Consider the following 15,769-nt stretch of genomic DNA (forward strand, 5'->3'; position numbering starts at 1 on the left):
GAGGACAAGTGAGGTCTTTGAAGATAATAAACATCTTTTTTATTTCCCTTTTCTCCTCTTTTTTTATATTCCCTTTTTAAGTTTATCTATCCCATCTTTTGGTTATTATGGCATAAGGTACTTTAGAATTTAGTATTTTTGTCTTGCGGTCCGTAAATTAAAATCATCCTTATGGCCATTGAGTACTGACCGGTGTCTTTCAATCCACACACACACGCACGCACGCATGCACGCACGCACGCACGCACTAGTAGCAAACATATGCTTATACCTATACTCAGGAGCAGATATACACTGTTCGTTGTATTTTACTCACACACATGCACTGAAAACAGGCCATAGCTATAACAACACAAGAATAAAATTAAAATTAAAATTAATTAAATAAATAAATAAATTAAATTAAATAAAAATAAAATAAAATAAAAAATAAATAAACAAATAAACAAACAAAAAATAAAAATAAACATAAAACCCCGGAAGTTATCAAACTCCTGATTTTTTGTCATATGTTATATATTATTATTATATCGTTATATATCTTATGTATATCTGTGTAACCCTCGAAAGAGTGCTTGCTAAATATGAGGATAGACCTGTGGACTTCAAGCTGAATTCACTATAAATTTTTACGTAGTAAAAAAACGTACAACTTATGAAAAAGTAACAAGCGGGTGGGGGTGGGTAATATAACTATGCGTGTGGAGTTTGATTGAAAAAAGAATTATGTAGTGAATGAATTCATTTCTATTTCTATTTTAGATTTATCATTTGGTGGCAGTGTTCATGTATATATATATATATATATATATATATATATATATATATATATATATATATATATATATATATATATATGTCTGTACTTTGTGTAAATATGTATGTATAAGTGTATTTATGTATGTGTGTATGTATGTATGTGTGTGTATGTATATATGTGTATGTGTATGTATATGTATATGCATATATATATATATGTATATATATGTATATATATATATATATCTGAACTATTAAAATAGGCTGTCTCATATACGATGATTGTAATAATGTATATTACAAGAATGTATGGGTGTCTAGGTATATATGTATGTATGTTATGTATGTATATATATATGCCCGTGTAAACCATAATAATACGCTGTTTCATATATAAAGGGGTTACCACACTACTGAAGTAAAAATGCACCTTATTATTAAAAAAGGTTTTTGTATTTGTGAATGTATTGCTGTGTTTTTATGTGTTGTGAGTGAGCGGGTATCTGTGTATCCATGTGTGTATATATATGTAGGTATATACGTGAGTCTATATTGATATCTATATGTATATGTGTCCCGTATACATCTGTGGAGATTTGGGGACATATATGGATGGGGATGTGTGTCTGCGCCTGCGGATAGTTTGACTGTGTATATATTGTGTGTATGCTGCTATGCAAGTGCATGTATATGTATATGTATGTATGGATGGATATGTATATGCGTATGCGTGTGTGTGTGTGTATGTGTGTGTATATATATATATATATATATATATATATATATATATATTATTGAGACATGTATCCGGGTAGGGTCCACAGGTTTTAAAGTTCCCAATCGACAGTCTTATTATTGTTATTATTATTATTGATATTCGTGGTGTCATTAGTATTATCAATATTATAAGAATTATTATTATTAGGATTGTTAGGGGGATTAATATTAGTTTTGAGTTAATAACAATCATAATATATGGTATCCAGGTGTGTACATGGATGTCTGTGTTTGAGGGTCCGTGCATTGATATAACATATAACATTATAACATATAAACATGTTATAACTGTATGTGAGCATTATATGTCTATGTATGTGTATATGTGTGTATATATGTTTACATATACACGGGTGTATCAAAGTGTGGGTGTTTATACATGTATTTATATATATGTATGCATGGGGAGTTTGATAACTTCAGGGGTTTTATGTTTATTTTTATTTTTTGTTTGTTTATTTGTTTATTTATTTTTTATTTTATTTATTTATTTATTTAATTTATTTTAATTTTAATTTTATTCTTGTGTTGTTATAGTTATGGCCTGTTTTCAGTGCGTGTGTGTGAATAAAATACAACAAACAGTGTATATCTGCTCCTGAGTATAGGTATAAGTGTATGTTTGCTTCGTGTGTGTGTGTGTGTGTGTGTGTGTGTGTGTGTGTGTGTGTGTGTGTGTGGATTGAAAGACACCAGTCAGTACTCAATGGCCATAAGGATGATTTTAATTTACGGACCGCAAGACAAAAATACTAAATTCTCAAGTACCTTATGCCATAAAAACCAAAAGAATGGATAGATAAACTTAAAAAGGGAAATAAAGAAGATGTTTATTATCTTCAAAGACCTCACTTGTCCTCTCCCCGCTCATAACCCCCCATTCATGTTACATTCTAACTTTGTAAACGAAATAAGAAAATGTTTTTGTTTGAAATATCAGTTCTCAATGATAATTCTTGGCCTGCAGACATAATCCCCCATCGCGGGTGATTACAGAAGCATGTATGCACATATGAAGCCTTTAATGTTTGTATAAATAAATTTAATATACCTGCTCTGTTCACTCATTGAGCACTCTTTGGTAGACACGTTGTTTCATTGAATGTACTTCTAGGAAACTAAACTACTGGCTAAATATATATATATACAGTGATGATCATATTTATTGGCACGGTAAAATAAAAGTTAAATTTTGTCTAATAAATTCTAAAAAAGGGATTAAATTAAAGAAAATAACAAAGTATATTATGTATTTTTAACTGGCCTTTCCGATGCAGCAATCGGATTTTAGAAAAAATAAATAACAAAGGAACAACAAACATAATTGCAAAAAACCCTTGTTCAAAATTATTGGCACGGCTTTGTTTTTCTTTTAGTATCAGTATAATATCAATCAATTTCCGGTTTACGTGCTTTCTGAACTTTTTTATAGCCATATTATGCTTGTTTAACGCTAATTCAGTGAATAATTTTTTTCAGATAATTTTTAGATAGCGATTTATTTAAACTATTATAAGTGACTAAATTATAATTTTCAATCGCCATGGTTAAAACTAAGGAACACAGCGAAGACGTCAGGAAGCTTGTTGTAGCATGCCATACCAATGGGGAGGGCTATGATAAGATTTCAAAGAAGCTAAACCTTCCCAAATCCACTGTTAGAGCCATAATAAACAAGTTCAAATCGCAAGGCCACGTTATGTGTTTAGAGGGTAGAGGGAGAAAAAGGATTCTTTCCCCAAGAGATGAACGGAAAATTGTTCGACAAGTAAAACAAAACCCAAGGATCTCTGTTGGGGAGATTGTTGATGAACAGAGCACCTCTGGAGTGAATGTATCTCGACATACAGTTGGTAGAGTTTTGAAGAGAGCTGGTTTAAAAGCATGTCGTCCAAGAAAGACTCCCTTATTGAAGCCTATGCACCTGAAAGCAAGGCTAGCCTTTGCAAAACGTCATATTGATAAAGATGTTGCATTCTGGAAACGTGTTCTATGGACTGACGAAACGAAAATAGAGTTATTTGGCCATAATAAAGTGTCTTATATTTACAGAAAATCTGGCGAAGCTTTCCTGCCTAAGAACACCATACCCACAGTGAAGCACGGTGGAGGCAGTTTGATGTTTTGGGGATCCTTTGCTGCCTCTGGACCAGGGCGACTTGTTAAGGTCACAGGTAGCATAAAAAAGGAAGATTATGTTAAAATATTGGATGAAAACCTGAAAGACTCTGTTAAAGAGCTCTCACTTGGTCGTCGTTGGTGGTTCATGCAAGATAATGACCCAAAGCATTCGGCTAAACTGACTAAGAAATGGCTTGAGGACAATCATATTAATGTTTTGGAGTGGCCATCACAAAGCCCAGATCTTAATCCAATTGAAAATTTATGGAGAACATTAAAATTGAGGGTAATGCAAAGGAAGCCTAAGAATCTTATTCAATTGGAGGATTATTGTCAGGAAGAGTGGGCTAAAATTACTACTGACGAGTGCAACAACTTGGTTGTAAACTATGAAAAGCGACTGAGGAAGGTAATCAAGGCTAAAGGCTATACAATTGATTATTAAATAAATCGTGCCAATAATTTTGAACAAGGGTTTTTTGCAATTATGTTTGTTGTTCCTTTGTTATTTATTTTTTCTAAAATCCGATTGCTGCATCGGAAAGGCCAGTTAAAAATACATAATATACTTTGTTATTTTCTTTACTTTAATCCCTTTTTTAGAATTTATTAGACAAAATTTAACTTTTATTTTACCGTGCCAATAAATATGATCATCACTGTATATATATATATATATATATATATATATATATATATATATATATATATATATATATATATATATATATATATAAATTTAGTTGTTAAATTTAAATTTTGAAAATCAAAATATAAACACATATATTCGAGTAAAGAATTTATTGTTTGACAAAAGGAATATATAGAAGGGGTAATATTAATTTACTTAATCCATGAATTTTCAATAATGGCTCATATCATCAGAGGAAATGAAATGCGGTTAGCAAAATTTTCAGCTGTGAAAAGGCACTTATTTTGCTTTTCATCGGATTTTAATCTGTGTCTTATCTCGCTTATATATATATATATATATATATATATTAAAAATGAGATAAAGATTAAGAGTAAAGAACTTTATAAATTAGCAATTTAATTTGTTTAAATTCTAATCTGGGAAATTTTACATTCCTAATCTGAATGTTTTTGAAGTCCGTGTTGTCTTTTTACATTTATATTTGTACTAGCTGTACCCGGCCATGCGTTGCTGTGGCTCAAAACAAAAAACATAAAAGGTAAAATTATATGTTTCTTATGTTTATGTTCTCAATACCTCTGGATATTGCTTTCAAATATAATTTTGTTGTTTGTTCGATACTGTACTAATAGAAATATTGATATTCAAGTGAAACCAGTGGTATTTAATGAATTGTCATGTTGCAGTAATGAAAATATCGAAAATGCACGCAAAATGATAATGTATAAATTAATAATTAAAGAAAATACTTTTCGAGGGAATTAGAGTTTTAAGCTATTTCCCATGTCTTTACAGCAAACGTCACATGATAAAACAAACATAGCCAAAATCATTTGTTTTGATGAATCATTGAAGAATTAACTAATTGTGATGTGAGATAATATTGGTTATTGTTGAAATTGACAAAAAATGTAAGTAGTTATAATTGTGTTTTTTAATAAAAATCAACTTTTTTTTCATCGGCTTTCGCTACAATATCAAAGAAACACCCTTTTTTATCAGCCGACCAGCACAATGAACTGCATAATCTGACCTGGAAACTAATGCAGGAAAAATAGAAAGACAATAAATGAAAAAATAAATACTTTAAATTTATTGAGATTATATATATATATATATATATATATATATATATATATATATATATATATATATATATATATATAATTATTTTCCACAGCCAAACCAACGTCGCAGCCTACAAGAGCCAAGAAAGGCTTGTAGGCTGCGACGTTGGTTCGGCTGTGGAAAATAATTATATATATTCTCTCACACTTTCTGAATATATATATATATATATATATATATATATATATATATATATATATATATATATATATATACACTTGTGCCCGATATTATTCATACCCCACCTTGAAAATTGAGTTTATTATGTGTAACTTTGTAAGAATTTATTGTTTACGTCCATATTGATACATATTCTTCATAAACCTCTTCTGATCATTTTCGTCATTTTAAAATCTCGGGATACTTGTAATAAAAGAAATATACAGCTATTTATAAAATCTGCAATGTTCAAAAATAATCATACCCCCTTATTTTTTCAGTATTAATCGAATTTCTGACTGTTTGTTTCCTGTTTGATTCTTATTTTGAATGCTTTTATACAACCTTTGATTAATTTCATTTCGTTTTTTGCATTTTTCAGAAATTAAAATGATATCAACTGAAAACCAATAAAAGAATAAAAATTATTAGAATGGGGAAGAAAAAAGAGCTTAGTAATGATCTTAGGACTAAAATTGCGAATTCACATAAGGATGGTTTAGGTTACAAGTCAATTTCCAAGAAATTTGAGGTCCCTACAGCAACAGTACAGAGCATCATCAAAAAATTCCAGAGCCACCACAAAACAAACAACTTGATTGGTAGAGGAAGGAAAAGGAAACTGTCTGCTAGAGCCACCCGGAATATTGTAAGAAGTGTTAATGCAAATCCAACCACCACTACTAAGGACATTTTAGAAAATCTGGAGTCTTCTGGCATAAAAATATCAAGGCAAACATTGCAAAGGACTCTGCATGAAAATGGTCTGAAAGGAAGAAGACCAAGAAGGACTCCATTGCACACCGGAAAACACCTTGCAGCACGTCTAAAGTTTGCTAGGACCCATGTGAATTCTCCAGAGTCCGTTTTCTCAAGTATTTTGTGGACTGATGAAACAAAAATTGAATTGTTTGGCCATATGGATGCTTCTTACGTTTGGAGGAAGAAAGGAGAAGCTTACAACCCAAAGAACACCATACCCACGATGAAACATGGTGGTGGTAGCCTAATGTTTTGGGGCTCCTTTTCGGCTAGTGGTCCAGGTAGTTTGGTCAAGATAGATGGAACCATGAAGAAGGAGCAATATTTGGAGATACTCCAGAAAAACATTAGACAGGATGCGGAGAATCTCCATTTAGGACCAAACTGGGTCCTTCAACAGGATAATGATCCAAAACATACTGCCAAAATAGTCAAGAAATGGTTTGAGGATAATCAAATTAATGTTTTGGAATGGCCTTGCCAGAGTCCCGACCTGAACCCTATCGAAAATCTCTGGCACATATTGAAAACTGAGGTTAAAAAGCGGAAACCTAGAAATTTGAGGGATTTGGAGAACTACTGCATTGAAGAATGGTCAAAAATCAGTGTTGATGCTTGTAAAAACCTTGTTGATAAATATCCAAAACGGTTACAGGCAGTTATAAAGAATAAAGGGCATGCTATTGACTATTAGTAAGAGAGGTATGAATAATTTTGAACTAGTGCCATTATTGTTTTTCTTTGTATAATGTTTAAAACTTGCATAATGTATTTATTTGTTGAGTTTAAATTAAATGCCTATGCTTGATTTATTGTCTGAAATCCCTTTAATATTGTCTACCTTCTGGTTTGAGCAATATTCTTATAGAAATCTCAAAGATCCGAGGGGTATGAATAATATCGGGCACAAGTGTATATATATATAATTTTCTTAAGAGAAGTTGCAAATTGTATTGTTTATTTACATTAATTAATTTTTTGCAAAGTATTTAACAACAAAATTGTGTTTTTGTTTTCAGATGCACACTGAACCAAACACACGCACACACACTCATGCACCATTCCGACAACAACGAATATGTAAACAAACTTAACAAGACAAAAATAGAAATACAATAAAAGAAAATATAAATTAGAAAATTTACTAAATATTTAATTTCTCAAGATAAGTTACAGTTTGTTTTGTTTATTTACATTTATTATTTTTTTGCAAAATATTTAACAATAAGTTGTGTTTTTGTTTTCAGATGCATGCTGAACTGAACACACACGCAAACACATGCACACACGTGTACATTTACTGAATATCTATATATACTTATTTTTCTCCAGAGAAGTTGCATTTTGTATTGTTTATTTAGATTTATTATCTTTTTTTTGCAATTGTTTTAACAACTGAAGTTGTGTTTTTTCTGTCAGCAGCATCGTCAAGCAAAATAATATGTCTATTAGTAACGCCATATTTTTAATTTTATTAATCATTCATTTATAAAGGGAAGAATAGAATTCCAGGACATGAGAATTTTCAGAGCTCAGCCAATCAGAATAGACAGAATTTGAAGAGGGAGCCATTATTATTTATGAATAGAAAATCGAAAAGATTATGTTATGTCTAATGATCTATGGGTCAGTTACGACTGCCATAATCACACTATCTGTGTAAAATGTAGAATTGGTCCTGGTGACAACTGGTAGTAGTGTTAGGACTAAATATGTAGAGGAAAAAATAGAAACTCCTTCCTCTAAAGATGTTGCGATTGTAATGGTATTGCTCGTCAAATGCAATGTAGCATTTTATCATGACCGAATGTGTCTATAATGGTGTTCAAAAGCTACGTAAGATAGTGGCTATTAACCTAGATGTATTGAATTTATATGTTGCATCTGTTGTTGAAAACCTAGGATACTTTGGTCCAGAGGGGAATTTCTGCAGTCATTTTATTATATTAGTGATAATTCCATCTTTTTCTCCTCTTCTGCCAAGAAGCATTTAGTTCCAAAATGCCATGGCCCCAAGAGGTTTCCCCTTAATTCCCCTTTCTATAACCCTTATTAAATTAATAATGTGATAAAGTTCCTATTTAACTTTACTCTTTATTTTTTTAACTTATTCTATTGTTTCCTCCTCTTAACCAGGTGGAGCTTTTTTTAGCCAGTTAGGTTTGCCTTATCATTGAAAATTTATTTTTCATCTTAATTTTATATATGTATATATATATACAGTAGCGTCCAAAAGTTAAGGAACGGTTGATCATTTTTATTGAGTGGCTTCTAACTTTATCTATGAAAAGGGGAAAAAAAATTTTTGTGAATTTTCCAATGTTTAATAATGGTAGTTAAATAAAAAAAATTTTTTTTTATTTTTGGTTTTGAATACATATTAGGTTTTACATATAAACAGTTTTAATTAAATTACAGACGCCCAAAAGTTAAGGAACGCCAAAAATTAATACAAACTTTAGCAATTTTAATAACAACTTAAAATGTCGATTCCGAATATTCGAAAAAATCTATCTATACAAGAATTTGTGACCATTATGATGAAAAAAAGGATATAGGGGAGATTGCTAAAATATTGAACAGGTCTAAAAGCGTTGTTTTTCAGGCTATTGAAAATAGAAAAAAAAAAGGTTTACCATTAACTGAAAAGAAAAAAATCGGACCGACCCCAAATAACAACTAAGAGGGAGGATAGAAAAATCACTTGATCATCTCGTTCTGATCGCTTTAAAACTGTGGCTTTGATATCCCGGATTTTTTGTATCCAAAACTGGACAAAAAATTTCCCGACAAACGATCTCACGAAGATTAAACGAAGTTGGATTATTTTCAAGAAGTCCATGCTCGAAGTCTTTAATTTCTATTAAAAATAAAAAGGCCAGATTGTTATTCCCCGAAAAACATTTGTTTTGGGAAGAAAAAAATGGGGAAAGATTCATTTTAGTGATGAATCTAAATTCAATCTTTTTGGATCAGACAAAAGTCCACATGTCAGAAGAAAAAATTAAGATAGACTGTCCACTAAGTGCGTTGAAAGTACAGTAAAATTTGGAGGGGGGTAGTATAATGGTATGGGGCATGATATCTTCAAAAAGAACTGGCCCCTTTGTGAGGATTCATGGAAAAGTTCATGCCCGAATGTACAGAGAATTGATTAGAGAACATGTGATTTCTAATCTTTCTGATTCTGATATCTTTATGCAAGACAACACACCGTACCATAAAGCAAAAATAATTTTAGAAAGGCTAAATGGATTCAATATTTGCGTTATGGATTGTCCAGCTCAGACACCTGCCCATAAGCCAACTGAAAATGTTTGGAAAATTAATAGTGATAAGATCACAGAAAAAAAAAAAAAATCTTGATGACTTATGGGAATGTATAAGAAAATCCTCGAATAATATCTCACCGATAACATGTGAACGATTTGTTCTGTCTTGCAGCAAAAAATGCCATAGTGTGATTGGAAACAAGGCGCTTTTCACTAAATACTGAAAGGATTCTTTGTTTTTTCATTAATAATTTTTCCCGTTCCTTAATTTGTGGACACCAGTAATTTATTAAATTTGTTTATATGTAAAAACTAATATGTATTCAAAATCAAAAATAAAAAAAAGATATTTTTTATTTAACTACCATTATTAAACATTGGAAAATTCACCAAAAATTTTTTTCCCTTTTTCATAGGTAAAGTTAGAAGCCATTTAAAAGAAAATGATCGATCGTTCCTTAACTTTTGAACGCTAATGTATATATATATATATATATATATATATATATATATATATATATATATATATATATAGAGAGAGAGAGAGAGAGAGAGAGAGAGAGAGAGAGAGAGACTCCCCAATCAAATCATAATGTATGAAGTTCAGGCAACTAATTTTCTGTAGGACTATCCACACTTTTTGGAATCACTGTTAAACGGAGTTGGTACAAATGATTGCCACAAGACAAAGCAGACAGTAGACCTCAGGTTTTACATAAGAGTTTTTCTTCTTCTAGATGCATGTCTTAATAAAGACTAAGAGTGCATCTTTCCCTGTTGTTTCAAACACATCCCCAGATACTAAGCTAGAAATGTCTGCATCCTGATACATTCTAAATGATCACCCATCTGGTACTGACCAAACTCATCATTGTTTAACATCAATAATATAATGCGAACATGGTGTGTCAACATGCTGTATGAGTGATGAGATGTTTACGAGCACCGATCCATGGTTCAGTGGTTAGAACTGCCGACTATTAACACGATGGTTGTAGGTTCGATTCATGGCTAAACAATTCAATGCTAGTCTAGCCACACTGAGTAGTTGTGATACAACGAAACAGTACTATATGTGGATGACTATTTATATATTAATAGGATAGTATGTGTGTTATTTATTTTGTGTGTCACACTTATATCCGATTGACTGTCATTTAATTGTTATGGACTTTCATTTCTTGTAATAAATAATTTTACCAAGAATTCTTCATAAGTTTTGGTTTCGGTTTCGATTGTAGCTGATTGCACTCATAAGTTTTGGTTTCAGTTTCGATTCAAGCTGATACACCCAAGTCATATTAATATATGTTTTTATTTTCGAAATTGCAACTTTATAACATACTAGCGGGGGGTACCCGGCGTTGCCCGGGTGTTTGGAGGTGTGTATGTAGGAGGGGGGTACCCTGTTTTAATATTATAAAAAAAAAACACAATGTTATAAAAAATTGGAAAAATCAAAACAAAGCCAAACCGCAAACAAATGTAAAAAAAAAAAAAAGGAAAAAGGTGTAAAAGAGAAAAAAAGGTTTAGGTAGGAAGACAGGCTCGAACCCGAAGCATCAAGGCTAAGGCGGAAAAAAATGCCTGACACGTTACCTCTACGCCAAAGAGACACACAATTGAGAACGGATAAAATTAACCCTTTAAAAACACTTGCAGGTGGTTGAAACTAACGTCAACGTTTTCTAAGTCAAACATGATGTCATTGTTGTAGTAGCAGGAGGAGGCCGAGTTTAGGGTGAAGGAACACCCACACACACATTTTAGCTTTTATATCTATAGATGCCCCCCACCCTGGTTTAGCTAATATATGACGCGTAAAATTGAAAGGAACAAAAAACAAAATGAACGTGAAAGAATACCCAAGGAAAAAAAGGAAAAAAAAAGAAAAACCCCCCAAAAGTTACTGTGTAAAATGTTTATTTAAATCTAATTTTTTTGTTTTTCTTTAAATGGAAAAACAAAATTAAAAAAAAATAAAATTTACCGTGTATAATGAAAATATGTTTATTAGATTTTATTTATTTATTTTTCTTTGTTTCAATGAAAAAGAAAAAAAAATGAATAAATAAAACCAGAAAACTGACCATGTTTTTTATTTTTTTTAATGCTGGTCGCTGTTAACCAATTTGAATGTCGTCTGATTCCAATATCGATAGCGTAGTAGTAATTGTGCTAATGAAACTCTCAGAAATGCAATGTATAGAAATAAATAATGAATAAGTAACTAATCCGAAAATAGGAAGTTAGCAGTAAATAAAATATTAAAGCGACAAATCGGTGCAAGATTTGAAGAATGTTAGCGACTGACTGCTAAAGTTTCTTGTAAAAAATGGAATCCAATGTTAGTTCGTTTCATTTAATTAATCTTTCGAATCGCAACCCCCCACCCACCTACAAAAATAGAAAAAATATAAAGGGAGGAAAAAAAAGGGGAAAAAAAAGAAGAAGAAATTTATAAAATGGCATAAGTAACCCACAGAATAACTGGAATGTAAAGTCACGTTTCACCTGATGGAAAAATACCAATCCATATTTTTTAAGCAACTAAAAACTCAAACTGGTGTTCCTCATATATTCCCCTGTGGATGTATCTGCAGCGGTGTTAAGTGGTTGAGGGCGGAGTATGAATTGAATAGAGAGAAAAGATTTTACAACTTCCATTAATTCTAACAGATTGTGGCAGTGAACTCTCACCGGAAAAAATATAGAAATGTACGAATATCAAGGAACTGTAAGGGTAGTAGGCCTATAGCACACCTCAGATCCTGTGCTGAAGTGTGGGGACATTATATTTGAATGTAATATAGTGATTTTTAATCCTATTAAGGTCAAACTCACACGGGAAAAAATTAGTTCATTTTATTTATATAGGGATAGAGATAAAAATCGATAGAACATTAACTCTATAATAATATATACGAAATCTGCAAGAATTAAAATATCATATTTAAGCGTGCTTTAATACCTGGCTACACTGAGCGTTCCTGCTAGCTTAGATAAATACTTTTGCAGTTTTAACAAAAGAGTTACAATAATATCAGAGCGTCTCCATTTACACTGAACATCTACATCAATATATTACATATGAATAAGTTCCCTGTGGAATTTCCAAAGGTCTTGCTAGTATATATATATATATATATATATATATAATTTTTAAACAATTCAAATACCACAAGTACATTTAAATCATATTCATATGATTTTATTTAATATATGGTATGTCTTACGCGTGTTTCATTGAATGATAGACCAAACAACTCATCAGAGACCTGCATAAATCCATAAAATAATTTTTTTTTTAAAGGGCCAAAAGTGGAAGACGAAACGAAATTCTTTTAAAATCATAAGAGTTTAAAAAAAACAAAAAACTTGCTAATTGTAGGCTATTTATAGATCATTCCAGGAAGAAACTACTTTAAAAATAACATACATGCCACGAGGGAAAAATTGTTGCGTATAAACTATTGACTATTTTATATATATATATATATATATATATATATATATATATATATATATATATATATTCAAGCACATCTGATTAAACACAACCGATTTTTATGGATATCTTTTCAATTCGCTGAGCAGTCTTTTTTATTTCAATCGGCATGTTGTACAAAATGGCGCCCAAAAGTTGTTTTTCAGCCATATTCTACTTAAGCACTTTCTATCGGTGCGTCCGATTATCATCAGGAGCGGTTTTTGTTGTTGTTGTTGTTGTTGTTGTTGTTGTTTTCTTTTCCTTTGAGGCTTTGTGTATTTATAATCTTTTTTTATTGGTTAAAGGTTGGTACAGGATGGTTAGGGGTGAATTATTTTTAGTTTTCATTTCGATTTTGTTATTACAGTAAAAAAAGAGGTTAGTGGAACAATAATTCTAAATACTGGGATATCAGGCTAATCAGTAAACTTTTTTTTATTATTATCTTTAAAATCTGAAATCAGGGAGCACTCTCCTCCTAAAATAAAATTGACCATTCCTTTGGAAGATGATTAATCTTGCAATTAGTATTGACACTTGAAATTTATGCAGGTAGTAAAGTAAATTTTCTTGCATTTGGTAACAGTTATTTGTGGTATATTTGTTTTTCCCTCCATTTTGTGGTTTTAATTATAATATACTTTTGCCAAAAAAAAAATAAAACAGAAAACACCTCACATGAGTTTACATTCTACAGGTAATTGCATCTGAAGTCGTTGTTCTATTGATTTTTAGTTAAATTAAAAGAGTTGATGGGTCTTCGATATTCGGAAACCTTCTTTATGTAGAGAAAAGCACTTTGAGGCTGTTTAAAATCTTTTAACATTCCAACACTATTTACATAACTTAATAACTTTCACCTTATCTTTTTCATTGATTCTTTCAGCATCTCTTCACCATTAATTTTGAACATGTTTTTTTCTTATTTAGATTCTTAGGACTATTGTTCTCATCTTGAGTGTATAGTATAGAATTTACCTCGATATGGAATCATTAATTATAAATAATAATAATAATTATATATATATATATATATATATATATATATATATAGTAATTAGCGTGGATACCCAATGTTTACCTGGGTGGACATAAAATTCGGTTTGGACAGAGTTGCTATACTAAGGATATTGAGCAACCCTCTCAGAAAAAGAATGGAAGAAGTAGGTGACAACCTGCTCCTCCCACTAAATGAATCAAAACAACTTTTGTTTCAATAAAAATAGCAGTAAGTGCCTGTGCGACTGCAAAAAATAAAAAAAATAAATAACCGCACAGGCAGGCTCGAACCTGAAACGCGAAAGAGGGAAAGAAAGGAAAAAGGTAAGTGGCAAACACATTTGCCAACCGTTCCATGATGATTTCTGATGTCATGACTCTGAAAAAATAACGTTTATAAACATAAACATGTACGTGACGTACAAAAAATGGTGTTGTGAAAAGTGACCCCCCCTGTAAGAAATGGTCCAATTGACCACCACAGAATCAATCTTTTTTTCTAATTTTCACGTATTATGCACCCTGATGCAGATGATACCAGTTTCAACCTGTTCAATGCGGCTGACTAAAGTCCGGCGTTTGAAACTTATGTAATAGATAAGGCAACAGGGGAAATAACTCTAACCAGTTTCTAAAACATCGATGTTGGTAATAATAATACAAAATAAATTAAATTAAATATATTATCAATACAAATCAACTTTAAATAACAATTTTAAATAGAACACTTAAAACAATTCTCTCGCTATAAAAAGTAACTAACCTATAGCTATTTATAAACTCGAGTTTTCTTAATGTAATATGCAAATGAGATTAGCTCTTAATCGTATATTTTTCAAGAATCATACTATATATTAGAAATAAATGAAATAGGAAAGTAATCGACCTTTTGTAGATATTAATCAATACAACAAACAAACAAACAGACAGGGGTATGAATTTATATATAAAGATAAGTAGCTAGTAATATTATATATATAGTAATAAATATTTTATACTAGCAGTTCAGCCTGACTTTCCTCAGGCCCTATGTACTGTTCATAACTTTATGTCAAATCTCGAGTTTGTAGACTGAAAATTGACAGAGTAGTTTCGTAGGGAAATGTACACACACAGACACACACACAGACAATTTCACTTTTATAGATATATATATATCGTGATAAATAGTGATATTTATATCTAGGAATAAAATAGATTTAAGGCTCTTAAGATTTGTAATAAATTATTTGCATGGTTAGAGTACTTGGAAAAATTCAGTTGTAAAGATTAATATTATTTTGAAGGTTCAATCCTCAGTGTAGGAGACCAAAAATACAATTGCGAGTTACTTTGGACCTCTATCCAGTCATGGCTGATGGAATGAGAGCATACTCCTTTGAATTGAATAAAGGGTTCCTTTAAATATGCCGTGCAGATTTTTGAATTCAACAGAAAAGAAGGTTGGATGTTACATCGACCGAAACATTGGGGAAAATAATTTGCAAGATGAGAACATTAATTCTCATTTTAAAAATTCAGAAATATTTTTTTTCTTTGCTTTCCTCCATGCTAATAAAAGTATTTTCATGTAACTAATTCTTTTTCTTAGATTTAACTGATTATTCAACATATTCTTGTCTTTTATGAAAGACATTTCTCAGACGT

The sequence above is a fragment of the Euprymna scolopes genome, chromosome 29, assembly GCF_053919585.1.
Source record: "Euprymna scolopes isolate OS-2025 chromosome 29, ASM5391958v1, whole genome shotgun sequence".
Classification (NCBI taxonomy): Eukaryota; Metazoa; Mollusca; class Cephalopoda; order Sepiida; family Sepiolidae; genus Euprymna; species Euprymna scolopes.